Genomic DNA, 14,651 nt, shown 5'->3' with positions numbered 1-14,651 from the left:
CAGGAGAAATGAAAACTAGGTTTTTAATCTAGAGTAACACACTTCAATAAGTTTTGCTATAAGTTTGTTTTTTATGAATGGATTTGAATAGATTATCATTTTCTTTGTAATAAAATGCTTAACATTTTTTGTAACACAACATTTAAATAAACAACTGATTGCAAAGATATTAACAGTTAAAAGGTTTACATGGCCCCCATTTTGAAATTGATAGAGATCAAGTTCATTATTTTTACATAAGTAAACTCTAGGTACCCTGGCAGTATACAAAATTTGAGCTCGATACAGGTAACCGTTCCTGAGAAATAAATTTTTATGTTAAAAATATAAAATGGTGGATAGCCAGTAAACTAAGCATTTTCAGACATATGCTGATGTAAAGTTTTTTCTTTATTTTGATGTGGGGAACCATCCCCTGACTTCTTGAAATTGTTTTTATAAACAATCTCTTTACAGAACAAGTACGCACACTTTTAGTTAAATTACCAACAATTCTTTTCAATATAAAGGACAACTTTTAATGGGACAGATTATAGATCAGACCAGATGAATCTTAATCTGGAAGCTTATTGCAAAGAAAAATAATTTTATTAGATATAGCTAGTTTCAGTGATTATACTAACGCTACTTATAGCGTGCAGAAAAATATGGACAAAAAAATTTAACAAATACCAGACAATCTTAATTTAAAACAGTAGAAAAAGAAGATCAAAAAAGCAAGAAAAACTTGCACATTGCTTCTGTATAGCAACAATATAATTTTAAAAATCACAACTGTAATGTTACATTGGCTACACCAAGGAAATTGCCTGTTTCAGAAAGCCTCTAGAAATCCCACTAAACCCATTAAAAAACGAGGCATTTATAAATTAATTTGTCAAGACAATAAATGTAATTTAGGTTATGTTGGGAAAACTAAAAGAAAGATAATTCTTACTTTGGAAACTTGGAAGAACAAGTGGATCACTTCGGGAAGGTGAGTAAGAATTCATACTACATTCAAGGGATAGTATGCCTCTGAAGTCAATGACCTCAGGATCTGTCCAATCACCGAAATTTTGACGAGAATTAAAGGTGGTTTTGTTTAACTGCTTATAAATCTTATGTTTGAGGACAGCTTTCTAGTCAAATAATTATCCGATGTTTAACTTCTCTGCTCTTGGAGGCGCTAGTAATTGTATCATCTCAAAACTAAAAGGCCAAAAAAAGGGAAAATTAACTTCTCATTAGTGCTAAAGCTTTGCAGCCTTTCTGTAGCTTCAAGAAAAATGCTATGTACATGCAGTTACAATAATGAAGTACCATATTAAAATAGCTGCAACTATTTGAGTTTGTAGTTATTTAGAATCTGAATTTTTTATGACTTTAATTTATGCTGATCAATAAATGAAACAAATTGTTACTGGAAATTAATTAATTTTTTAACTCATAAAGTCAAATTTCACATCTGTTTGCAAATCCATGTATAATTAGTTTAGCAAGTGAGCACAATCCCACCTTAGCTACACTAATGTCAAGTTATATTTTAGGTTATTTCAGGTTAAATGAAATCTGTTTATTAAATTAATTTAAAACTTACTAATAATATCAATGATTGTAAAAATGGAAACAGATCATAAAATATTTTATGATCTGTTAACTTATGTATTGAAGCTATTTTTTGCTTTCTTACTTGAATATATAAAATAGGTATTACTTCTGTTGCAAATAAAGACAGTGAATTTCTCCTCTAGAAGAGTGGTTCAAATTTAAATGAGAAATTTTTCACAGAAATAGTTTATTTACAATCTATTTACAAAATGTGAGCTAATTGCACACAAATTCTTCAACCTCATTATCAGTCGCAAAATGAGGTCCACCTAATGCATCCATGAGGAGACTGAACAAGTTATAATCGCAAGGATTTAGATTGGGGCTGTAGGCCAGATGTTCAAGAGTGAGGTATGTTAAATGTGCTGTGTGGTGGGGCTGCACATTTTCGTGAAACAAGATTGTGCTGTGTATTGGAATATCACAGCGTTTTGATCTTTTGCTTCACTTGTTTCCATAAGAGGTTGCTATAGTGGCGGCATTCACTGCTTTCTGTTCTTTTGTTCGATACAAAAAAATCAACATATAGTATTCCTCGTCTCATGTCCCAGAACACAGTGCATAAAACCTTACCAGCTGACAGCACAGTCTTTGGTTTCACATGCCCTGTCTCATCTTTCTTTTGCCATTCCATCAATACACATTTACTTTCAGGTATATAGTGAAGGACTCGCATTTCATCCACTCTGAAATTACGCTTCAATAGACCTTCCTCATCCTGCTTATAACTTGTTAGAGGACGAGTAGAAGCATCTTCCTGTGTAAATTTCTGCTTAAAGGTTAGGAGGCAAGGTACCATCTGGCAGCAATTTTATTGTATCAAAAATGTGATGAATAATTGTTTTGATGCTGCCAACACTAATTTTAAGTCTTGCTAACATCTGCAGCATATTGATATAAATATTGTTTAAAATCAGCTTCTCAACACTGTGAATGTTCATGGACGTTTCACTGGTATGCAAAATTCAAGCATGGGCTTCATCTTCAACTCTTCCTTAAAGCCACTGCACCATCGGTATATTTGTGCCTTCGATAATACATCACTACCAAATTGCACACATAGACTGGTGTAAATTTACACAGGTTTTACATTTTCTTAAATTAAAAATTTAATGACAGTGCATTTCCCAACAGACACATGTACTGCATGCTCCCTCATTGTGCTACTAACCAATCCAATGATGCAAACAGAACTATAGTAGGTTAGGCTGGTGCTTACAAGTCCAGTCTCACTTAGTGCCGTCACAATATTGTGTGTCAATTTCTCTTCTTTCCAGAACAAAATTCTCATTTATATTAGAATCATCTTATTAGTACCCAATCTAGAAAAAAATATGGAATTTCCAGTAAAAGGTAGTTAAAACTTTAGGACAAGTTAATTTTTACATCCAGTTTACCTGCAACAAGTAAGGAAAGGTTGGATTACAATATTTATTTTTGTATAAAATATTCGTCAATAACATATTCAATCAAGTACATAATTATTATTGTTTTCAATTCAGACAAATTTTTAACTAAGTGTAAACAGTTGTACTTACAGTTTTTGATAGGGTTTTCATGTTTTTCCCAGTGAATCTATATCTCTTCAATGTATTTATTTTTTATGCAACAGTCAAACCTCATTTTGTGAGACATTTTCAGTAAACAGCACTTTACATAATTTTGTTTACACCAAGGCCATCATTTTCAATAAGTTAACTAATGATAATTAGTTCATTTAATGACTAAATTAGTTAATGAGTAATTTCAATAACATTTTTTTTTATAGTAAAATAATTTTATTACCCGCTATAGATGAAATGTTACACTGCTTTGGTAATATTTTGGACATTATTTTAAATTTTGAGTTAAATATACCAGTAAATAATGGTTTTATTTAATATTAAATCCACCATTTAAGTATGATCCATCAATATTAAATAATGGGTAATTTTAAATTTGAAAATTTACTGATTTTAAAATTTACTAAAAGTGACAACTTTTGTTATTAAATTTTATTATTGAATCAAATTTAATCATAAATATTCATTGTGACAAAGGTGTAACAAATTAATGAACTCATTTTTGTTGGGAGATAGAACATTATATATAATACCTCTATTCAAGGGATTCAACCACCGAGTAGGTTTAGTGGTGAACCCATCCTGCAAATTAGCTAATTTTGAAGTCGAGAGTTCTAAGGTTCAAATCCTAGTAAAAGTAGTTACTTTTATACAGATTTGATTACTAGATTGTGCATACCAGTGTTCTTTGGTGGTTGGTTTTCAATTAATCACACATCTCAGGATTGCTCAAAGTGAGACTGTAGAAGACTACACTTCATTTTTATTAATATATATCATCCTCATTTATTTTCCTCATATTTTTCATTTATTCTCTGTAATATTACAATTCCAATAGTGTTTAGTCACCTGCAAGTTATGAAGTTTTATTAAAAGGGAAAAATTGAAAAGTTTTTAAATATTCAACTTCAATTATTTTGAAGGTATTTTTATATAGTAATAATAGGTTAGTTGAATCATAACTAATACATGTTAGATTTGTATGGATAATCATACAATAACACGTATTTAGTTTTTCAATTTTGTTCAAAGGGTTCAAAGCATCCTTCTAACATCAAGCGATCCACATGCAATGTGGAAGTGTTCATAAGAAAATAGTTTTACCATCAAATAATTACAGATTAAGCATCTAAATGTGTTAATATAAGTCTGTTACCTAGCTTGTAAGCTATTGAGCTTACACAAAAACCAAGGAGAAATGCCCGTATGCACTTTTAACATTACATATTTTTAAATTTATACTAAATACTGCTGCCAGCATGGTTCTGGTTGATAGAAAAACTATTGCAATAAGCCTAAATTAAAAAAAAAATGAAAATAAAAGTATGTTAAGGCTTACAAGGTTTATTAAAAAATATATGAATTATGTTCTCAGCATATACTAGGCATTTAATGAATGACAAGGTCAATCTCATATGAGAGTATATTGTCATAAGTATAGCCAAACCAGTTCACACACACTCTCATACAGAAATTCCATGAAATGAATAAACAGAAGTTAAAAATTCATTTTTAGGATTATAAATTTTTGTAATGAATAATCGAACTGAATTTTATAAAATATTTTTATAACTTAATTCAAAACATATAAGGTTGAAAAATGTTTTGAATGCTTGAAAAAAATATAAACATTTCTAAATTACTAAAACGTTTTATTATAAAATCTGGTTCAGTTTGTTTTAAAAGTCTATATCTTAAAATAAATTTTCATTACTGACTGCAATGGACAAAAATGTATTTATACATAAATGCAAGGTAAAAATAATATATTCATGGTTATTAATACTAATAAAGTTTTTTTAAGAAAAAATTTACACAATCTAATTTATAAACGTGTAAAGCAATATCATGAAAAGTTAATAAATATTAGACAGAACAATCTTAAAAGGTCAATTTGGGAATATAATTTGAGTTAGTTCATAACTATGTATGTGTTAATTTTTATTCAGCTACAGTAACCGGTTGCAAAGGAGAATTCAGTTTAGAAATGGTTAAAGTGGAATATGTCATCATGATCATCATCACCACCACCATCAAGATGGTCATCATAATATATACTAGGTAATGATAATGATGATGGAACAGGTGAACGGTGACCTGTTAGCAACAGGTGAACCGGTCTAGTAAGTGGCAAAGAGTGTAGTAGTGGGGATACAGTATTAGTGTGCTCCACACTCTTTATTGGAGAGGATAGCCTTATAAGTTGGAAAACAGGTTTATCTTGTATTAACTGACATATTGTCTAATGTTGACCTGCAACTAACTGGTATCTGTAATTATTCCACAACAATTTTTGCTGTCACGGACTTAGTGTCTGCTTTACTGTTGAGATAGTAATATTACTGTTCAAAACACCCAGAGATATTAAAACAGGTAATATAATATTTTAAACATAAATAATGTAAACAAAAATCAACAAAAAAAAACATTTTGTCATTAATGTAAATAAATGTTAACTAACAGTCAAAATTATATAAAAATTCTAAAAAAAATTTCTAGTTTTTATTATAATATTAAGTTTGTATATTTAAATTATGTTACTTTGAAAAATGTAACACTGTATTCAAAGTATGTATAATCTATTCAATAGTTACTAATAAGAACACTTTGTATGACATACATCCAAAGAAGTCATACAATAAGAACAAGAAGTCATAGACATACACTTCTGATTTTAAAATCTACTTCTGTAATACACATTAAAATCATTTCCATTAATTTTATTATTCCTAATATACAAAGAAATTGTACTTCTATATTATTTTTCTAGCTCAAACAATATAGAACTTAACTATAAAAAATAATCATGGTTTAAGATAGTTGTAAATGTTTTTAGTGGTTTACCTAAGTTATATAAAATGTTCTCACCTTTTACAGATGTAAAAGCATTTAACATTAATTTACTCCTTAGAAATATATTTTGGCAAAACATTTTGGGTATATAAATTTTTTTTTTAAATTCAAATAGTTCATCAACATATTGACCACGTGCTAATTAAATTCAATATTAACTTAAATTTAACCACCAAAACAATAAACCGATAAGTAAACTTACCAATCTAATACTAATAATCAATTTGCACAGGATCCCTCATCAACATTTGGTATTCAATTCTATAATTACATAAATCAAATTATTTTTAAAAAAATGTTAATTTAGAATTGCCTAAACTATCCATTAAAAAACTACTACGCTGCCCATTACTGGAATGTCATTTCAGTAATCATTCCATTATGAGCAGCGAAGTTGCATGTTTGTTCATAATAAAATTTCAGGATTATAAAATAGAGATAGTTTAGGAAATTTTAAATTCAGAATTTTTTAAAAATAGTTGATTTTAATTTAATTATAAAACTGGATACAAACTGATGATGCAGTATCCCACGAAAATCGATTATTGGTGTTAGTTTGGTAAGTTTACTTATCAATTTACTATGTTTCGGTGGTTTAAGTTTCAGTTAATATTCTATATATATAATAATAATAATTATAAAAGTGGAATAAATTTGTCTTATACACTTGGACTAAGATAAAAATAAGGGCATTCTATGTCTAATAAAATATAGAATGTACTTATTTTTATCTTTGTCTAAGTGTATTGTACCAGTGTATTCTACCATTTAAAAATAAAGACCATAATGAAAAAATTAAAAAATCTCAAGAGTTCTGCAAACTTATTTTTCATGAAGTATTTTGTATAAATATAAAATACTGATTGATATTTTTTTATTTACTTACAGAAATTTAAACAACATGAAATAAGTAAATATTCTCATTCTTATGTAATATTGCAAACAATAATCTAAAAATTCAACTTCATCTGCAGGTTTAAGTATAAATTTCTTTATTACAGACATATATAATTTTTTTGTTGTATCATCATTGATTAATTCATCCTGTTCTTTGAAAATAATTTACTTTATGTTTTCTAAAGTTAGTTTATTTTATTATTATATTTTTAATTTTATGGAATAAAAAGTGGTGAAATATTTTCTTAACCACCAGAAAAATGACAAGATTCTCAGTTCAACTCATTTGAATGTCCTTTCTCTTCTGTATGTTCAAGTCTTACCACCAAATAGATTGATGATTCTTTTTTCTTTTGCTCAGGATGTCCTCTGATGTTTTTGTTGAAGGTCTTCCTTGAAAGTTATTAGAAAGAACATTCAATCAAAAATTATGTTGTCACAAATGATTTTAAAATATTTAAAATAATTTTTATCATCATTGCTTAGTATTAAATATTTATTGTGTAATATATATATACATATATATTGTAATATATAATATATGTAATATATATTTATGGTTGTAATACATATATATTTCAAGTTGGTGCCAAATTAAGGGTGAATAACATTCTTATTAATTTGGTACCAGGTTCATGGCACCCATGTTTATGCTGAGAGGAATCCATATTTTTAATGCAAAAATGTACAACTAGGCTTACCATATTTTTTTGGGTCCAACCCAGGACATATTTTTTTAATTACTTAACAGTTTAGTGAAACATTAAACTTATTTATTCAGTTATATTTTTCACTAGACATGGCTTTTTTCAGAAATGGTTTGTTTGTTTTAATTACATCATAAAATTCACAAGAAAGTTCTGCATTAATTTTAACATTTAGTAGATGTTAACACAGAAATTCACAGAACTCTTGAAGTTTCGTTACTCTTACTGTATATATGTGAAAATATTTATAAATTTTTATAACAATACCTTCTATGTCCAGAGTAGAGAATCACATGCTGTTTGTACTGAATTGTGTGAATGCAATGTGGGCTGAACAACCAATTCCCAAAATAGGTATATCTAAATCACTTTGAACTTTTCTGAACACATTTTCATTCCCCTTTCTCTTCAAAATTCTATTAGTGTTATCAGCAGTACAACAAACGAACCTTTCTTCAAGTTTGTATTTTTGCACACACTGCAAAAGATACTGAGTCAAAATCTGAGCAGTTTCACCTGGCACTTCATTGAAATTTAAAAGTTTAACTTGAATTCCCTCCTCCAGACTGAAATATCTTACAACAATCAGAACAAGTTTTACTTCACTTTTGTTTGAGCTAATTATCGTTTCTGTTAAATAATTAATGTTTTCTAAAGAATGCAACTCATTATCACATACAAATGGCGAAATAAAAAAACAATAATTTCCTCAGTTCTGGTTCTAGCAGATGAAAATTTTGGACATAGAACTTTTAATCAGTTTAGATGTGCAGTCTGATGTTTAGAAATTGGGTTCATGTCTAACAGTGTGGTATGAAAATGTAGCTTCTTTAGCACCACACTTCAGATCACTGTTATTATTCCCACCTTTGGCTTTAAAAAAAAATCTCTTTGCTGAAACAGTAGTATTAATAGCACTATTTTTAGCTATTTTGACATGGTCTTCAATATCACCCTTCCGTTATGTGCAACAGAAAATTCTCCTGTACATAGCATGCAATAAACATGTTCATTGTTACTGTCGTTACAAAACTTCAAAGATTTGTATTACTGTTACAGGTTAACATTAAATACACATTTTCGCCCATTGCTAAACGATGAGACAAAAAATGAATCGAGATAAAAAATGATCAAAAACATGCAGACAAGTTACTTCACACACGAAAACAAGATAAACACATTGCCCCTGTTGTGTAAAAGGTTTTGGCGAGATTGGTAGCCGTGCCTCCATCAAAATCAACGTCAAGGTTTGCTTCAAGGTCGGCTGAGAGATCCACAGCCTTAAGAGAATGTTTAAAAATGTGATATCGAACATATAGGTCTAAAATTATAAAGAAATCCTTGCCGATCATAAAATTCTCAAACTCCAGACAACACTAAAAAACCAGGACTGTCCGAGCTAATCCCGAGTGTACAGTAAGCCTATGTGTAACAGAAATATATCCTGTATTGAACACTCAATTTAGAATTTGTTTATACACTAAAGTGTCATTAACACATGCTTAATATATAAAAAAATTACATATTTCAAACAAAAAATTATCATAGAGAATAATTAAGATAATTACTGAAACGAAAATCCAATCCTTTAATGGACTAAGTATTATAATCTCTCAGTTTATACATCAATCAGCTTGGGGAAAATAATATTTATTTTTTTCTTTCTTTTTTTTTAACTTAATATATTAAATACTGTACATAGGTTGTGTCTGACTTTTGTAGCATGATATTATGACATGTAAAAATATTAAGTTATAATTTTTTCATATGAAAACAAATTTATAGAATAAATTTAAACTTGTTAATTCAGGAAAATTTTAATTAATCACTTAGAATATATTCATAGAATATATTATCTTAGTTAAAACATTTTTATTAAAGAAATATATTTCTACCAAAAAATTATAACAAATTATTTATTTGTTAACATCTTTTGGACATTATCCCAGTTTAGAATAAAATTATTTTCTAACTACCTGAAAATAAAACTTCTAGAACAAGTACAGTGTATTAAAAACCTGCTAAGAATCAATACAGTGACTATTGTATGACAGAAATGTACAACAAATAACAAAATTAATGTCTTTTTAGGTGTATTTTCTGATATTCATTTAAAACAATATCATACATTTTAATCCCCTTTCTATGGAAGTTTCATATGTGTATATTGCATCTAATGTAATGTAAGGGTATACTACATCAGATGTCATTATTGAAAAACTTTTTGATTAAAGCTCTCATAATGTATTTTTTGTATATACTGTTTTATATGTATATAAAAATTAAATCACCAAAATACAGTAAATAGATAAACTTACCATATTAATTCCAAGAATCAATTTTCACATGAGCCCGCATCTTCAGTTGGTATTTAATTCTATAATTACTTTAAAATAACTTGTTTTTATAATTTGTGAATTTCAAATTTATCAAAAATGTTACTATTTTATAAAACTTGAAGTTTTAAACTGGACAACAGAATTTGCGTATTCATCTGTAACCACTTTAAAAATATGTCTAACTAGTCTACATGGATTTCTATTTTATTTTTTTTTATTAATCTTGACTTTTAATTTAATTTTTTATTAATGACTTCATATTTTGCATATATGCAATTTTTAATTTTAATTTTAATTTAAAATTTAAAATTCCGAATACAAAAAAAAAATAGTTTTTATTTCTGTTTTGATTTAATTGGAAAAGGATATTTTAACAATTTTAAATCTCAATTTTAATTTTATGTGCAATTTGCAAAGTACAATTTTAATTTTAATGTGTAATTTGCAATGAAAGATTTGAAAAATGATAGAGCAACTGATGATGTGAGGTACTTGCGAAAGCGCTCTTGCGTGGATTATGGAATAAGGTAGGTAACATTTTACTTTATTAATTCTGTACTTGGGTTGATCAGATTAATATATAATTTATATAGTGCAGAGGATTATGATTCCTGAAAGGATCAATTTTAGAAAAATGATATATATATATTAATTTTATATATAAAACAAAAAATATAAAAATAATAATTTTTATATTTTTAGTACGTGTTTCACAAATTGTCAAAGTTCTTAAATCTACAGTCATTTTTTGAATAGTTTTATGAATTTTTATAAAATACATTGATCATTATGGATTGTTCATGTTTAATTTCTTTGTTTTTTATCGATTTTAAAATTTAAAACTTGAATAAAAGTTATAAAACAATTTATGAATACTACACTAAATTATTCAATTAAAGCATCTATTTTAAAGCAACGTTAATACTATTTATAAATATTTGACAAAAAATTTATAAAAATATTAGAAGTATACTTCAAAACTTGCACACATTTACATTAATTTTTGCTAAAAAAAAAAACATTTGTCTCAATATTTGTTATACATAATCAAAGCCTTATTAATCTACTTTTTTACCTTTCAAATTTTTTGAATGAAAATTGGAAGTATGTAATGGTGTAATGAAGCTGACATCAGATATATAGCAGAGATAAACAACCGATTGCAAGGAGTACCTCTATACAAGGCCATCAAAAACATGAAAGGTCTTAAGTTAAGATAAAGGGGAGGAGATTTTGTAAAATAAAATCTTACTTTTATTTTATATGAAGGAGAACAATTCAGATCTATATTACAAATTTTAACATTTAGCTTTTTGTAGGTTAAAATTTAATCAAAATAAAATAACTTATAAACTAACCGCAAAAAAGAAAGGATAAAATGTAGCAAAAACCATAAAAGATGATTCAACAAATTTATGCTTTGATTAGATTTTTATCTATAAAAAATGGTTAACATATTCAGTTTCAAATAGCAATATACAATTGGTGTATAATACTGAAAAAAATAATAATAAAAATCAAACTGGTATACTTAATTTTTATATAAAAATTAATAAAAGCACAGAAATATTTTATTTAAAGATATATTTGAAATTCAGGAGAAGAAGTAAATCCTGTCCTCCTGTATATAGGACAATTTTATGTCTACATAATTTTTTCTATGACCCCATTAACTAATAAAAGGATTAAAAATCTTCAATATGGGAGTTTAAATCATTAAAGATTTGATCCAATAATGGTGCAGTTCATTATCGCCTGAACCATCTCACATGTAATGTTTCAGATATGTAATCTTGTTATAATAATTGTCAAAACAAAACTTTCTTAATTCAGAGGTCAGTTAATGATATTATCTTTGGAAGAACTCTTCTCAGAATTTGCAGTATTATTTATTTTATAATTACCTTTTTTTATGAGTTGAAGGTCTCCAAAAAAAGCACATAAAATGGTTACCTACAAGTTATAAGTAAGTTTTGTTATAGCAACATTAGTTATAACAAAATTCATAAGCAATTTACACAAACTGTACAACATGAACAAATATAAAGTACAAAATTTTTTTTTATTATATTAATTACATAAACATACAAAATGGTAATTGAAATTCATGCACATCAATGGTAATAAACATATAAAAAATGTACTTATTTAATTTTTAATAAATATAATTTTCTAGAATATGATATACACAGCACTATTAATTATTATATAATACAAATAATTTAAGATAAAACTAAATATTCAATTTGATTTAAAATATAGTACTGATAATAGCAGTAAAAAATTATTACACACTAACACATATATGTATATTTTATAAAATAGATCTATCAAGACTTATTAGTGAAATTTTATTATTTCTTTCTTTTTACAAAAGGCCAATTAGAGATGGATTTTATAAAATTAATACATTTCCTCATTTTATATTACATTTTTCTGTACTACTTGACTAGAAACACATAGACAGCATATATAAAGTAAATCTGAACATTTATGCCTAAATTGGTATAAATGGAATAATCAATAATAAATATTACTGAACTAGGTATAACTATAATAAATATATTTATTACATAAAAAAATTCAACTACATTACTGCAGTATGCAAAGGTAGAGCACACACATGATCAGTCTATTTAAATATAATTAATTTTTCCTATTTTTATCATCATAAATCTTTAGTTGGAAGCAATACATTAACAAAGTATCTGCAGCCAATAAAATATGTGTAATCTTCTAAGTTGTTTAAAAGAAAATATTTAACATTGTTAAAGCAGATTACATTTCTAGATTTAACGTGATAATTCATTTTATGTGGTTCAATCATTAAAATTTATTAGATTATTATGTTATTAGATTTAAATGTTTGATAAAAGAAACAGAAAATAATTTATTTTTTAAAATTGCCATAACATTTTACTTAATACATTTTTCTGAAATAAAAAAGTGTACAGCAAGGTGTTTTGTGTACCAATTAAAAAAATAATAATTGTTTTAAACAAATACTTTAAAAATGAAATTTTTTAATAAAACTAATATATTTTCATTGAACAGCATAACAAAATGTGATGACACTTTAAAATTATTATTACTGTCACTTATGACAATAAAATTAATCTGAAAGTGAATGATTTAATAATTAATAATTTTAATATATTTATAAAGACTATGAAACTTATGGCAATATTTTCTGTTACACTGATGTCTTTTAAAATGTACTATTTAAAATTTTCATAAATATTTTTTGTTTTATGCCAATATGGGAAAAATATGTTTAATCTTTTTGAGCATTCATCACTTTATCAGTTGATTTGATAAACTTAATTACTTACCAATCAACTGATTTGTAATGCTGTTAAACTCGTGTTCAATTCCAGTAAAAAGTGTAGTTACTTTTATTTGAATGCCCACATTACTAAGTAGGTTTCGCATTGGGATCTAATTACAGCATTATATCAGAAAAAGTAATATTTGCAAGAGAAACCAGAACTGTAATTAAGCTTAAGGCCTTTTATTAGGTAGTTAGTCTCAAAATGAAATATCAATTTTTTATTTACAATGAATTTTCATGTACAATGAATGTTTAAAACTTTTTATCAGAGGAACTTATAAAAGTTAAATTGGTTTCATTGATATTCCTCTCACAAAATTCTTTTTAAAAAAGTAACTTGTATACATTTTAATATTTTTGTTTTTGTGAAAATACAAAATGAAAAATATGTAAAATGCTGCTGTAGTGAAAACAGTCATAAAAGTAAACTTCAACTTCATAATTAGCATCCTTCTAATGACAATACAAAACTGAAAGACAAGGTGAAGATTTCAGTAGTACATGGTATTGTACTAATTATGGTTATACCTAAGGTACTATTCATGAATAAGTGCTCTCACATATTAAGTTGTTTTGTTAATACTTCTGTACTTATTATTTTTCCAATCAACTATTCCAATAATTTTATCAATGAGAATTATTGTTTGTGAATGAAATAAGGGAGTTTCTGATTAAATTTAAATTTGTAACACTGAATCCTAACTAAAATTCAGTTTTTATGTAGAATTTCATTAATGTTAAATTCCTTATTGGAAATTTTCTCTGGTTGGATTTTCAACATCCTTCACATCTTCCCAAACCATGTACTTTGCTTATTTAAATTGATGAATTTATTATTACTATTTTTAAATAAATATAATAAATAACAAAACAGAAAGATATTCTATAACATTCACATCCATGTTTGACTACAATGAATATAGTTTGACATATTCATGTTTATAATTGTATTTTCATCTACATTTGAAATAATACGGCTGATTTTTTTAGAACTTAAGGTTTCATTCTTGAAATACAATCTCATATTCAATACCTGTTACTAAAGCTTTTACCAGAAAGCTAGTCTAGATAATTGGGATAATTTACATTTTCTTGTTTTATTTTTCTTTGTTTTGTAGAACTAAAAAATATAAAATCTAGCATTTATAAGCAGTATAATTTAGAGAATTATATTTTATTTTAAAAGAACTTAAATACATAAAACACATTAAACTGCAATATAAAAATGATAAAACTGCCTTGTTCAAAGAAGGTCCAGGGTAGTTCCTACTTAGGTGTCTTGAAATATGGCCTTATGGCCTTTCTACATTTCTTATGAAAACTATTGATTTTATTTTTTAAAAAAAGGAGGAAAAAATATATTTTACAGAAA

The 14,651-nt window shown here is 26.5% G+C and overlaps 1 long non-coding RNA gene across 2 annotated transcripts in view; it reads left to right on the top strand.

Moving 5' to 3' along the window:
• The first annotated feature begins 5,350 nt into the window (after positions 1–5,350).
• LOC142322005 (uncharacterized) overlaps positions 5,351–14,651 on the top strand; it is a 37,186-nt gene continuing 27,885 nt past the window's right edge. For both annotated transcript variants that reach the window (XR_012755760.1, XR_012755759.1), the window contains exon 1: positions 5,351–5,525. This is a non-coding gene — a long non-coding RNA (uncharacterized LOC142322005). The remainder of the gene's footprint in view (positions 5,526–14,651) is intronic.

Source organism: Lycorma delicatula, chromosome 3 (assembly GCF_047948215.1).
Source record: "Lycorma delicatula isolate Av1 chromosome 3, ASM4794821v1, whole genome shotgun sequence".
NCBI classification, from domain to species: Eukaryota; Metazoa; Arthropoda; class Insecta; order Hemiptera; family Fulgoridae; genus Lycorma; species Lycorma delicatula.
Note: the sequence above shows the minus strand (reverse complement) of the source record. Positions and strands in the feature narration are given on the sequence as shown.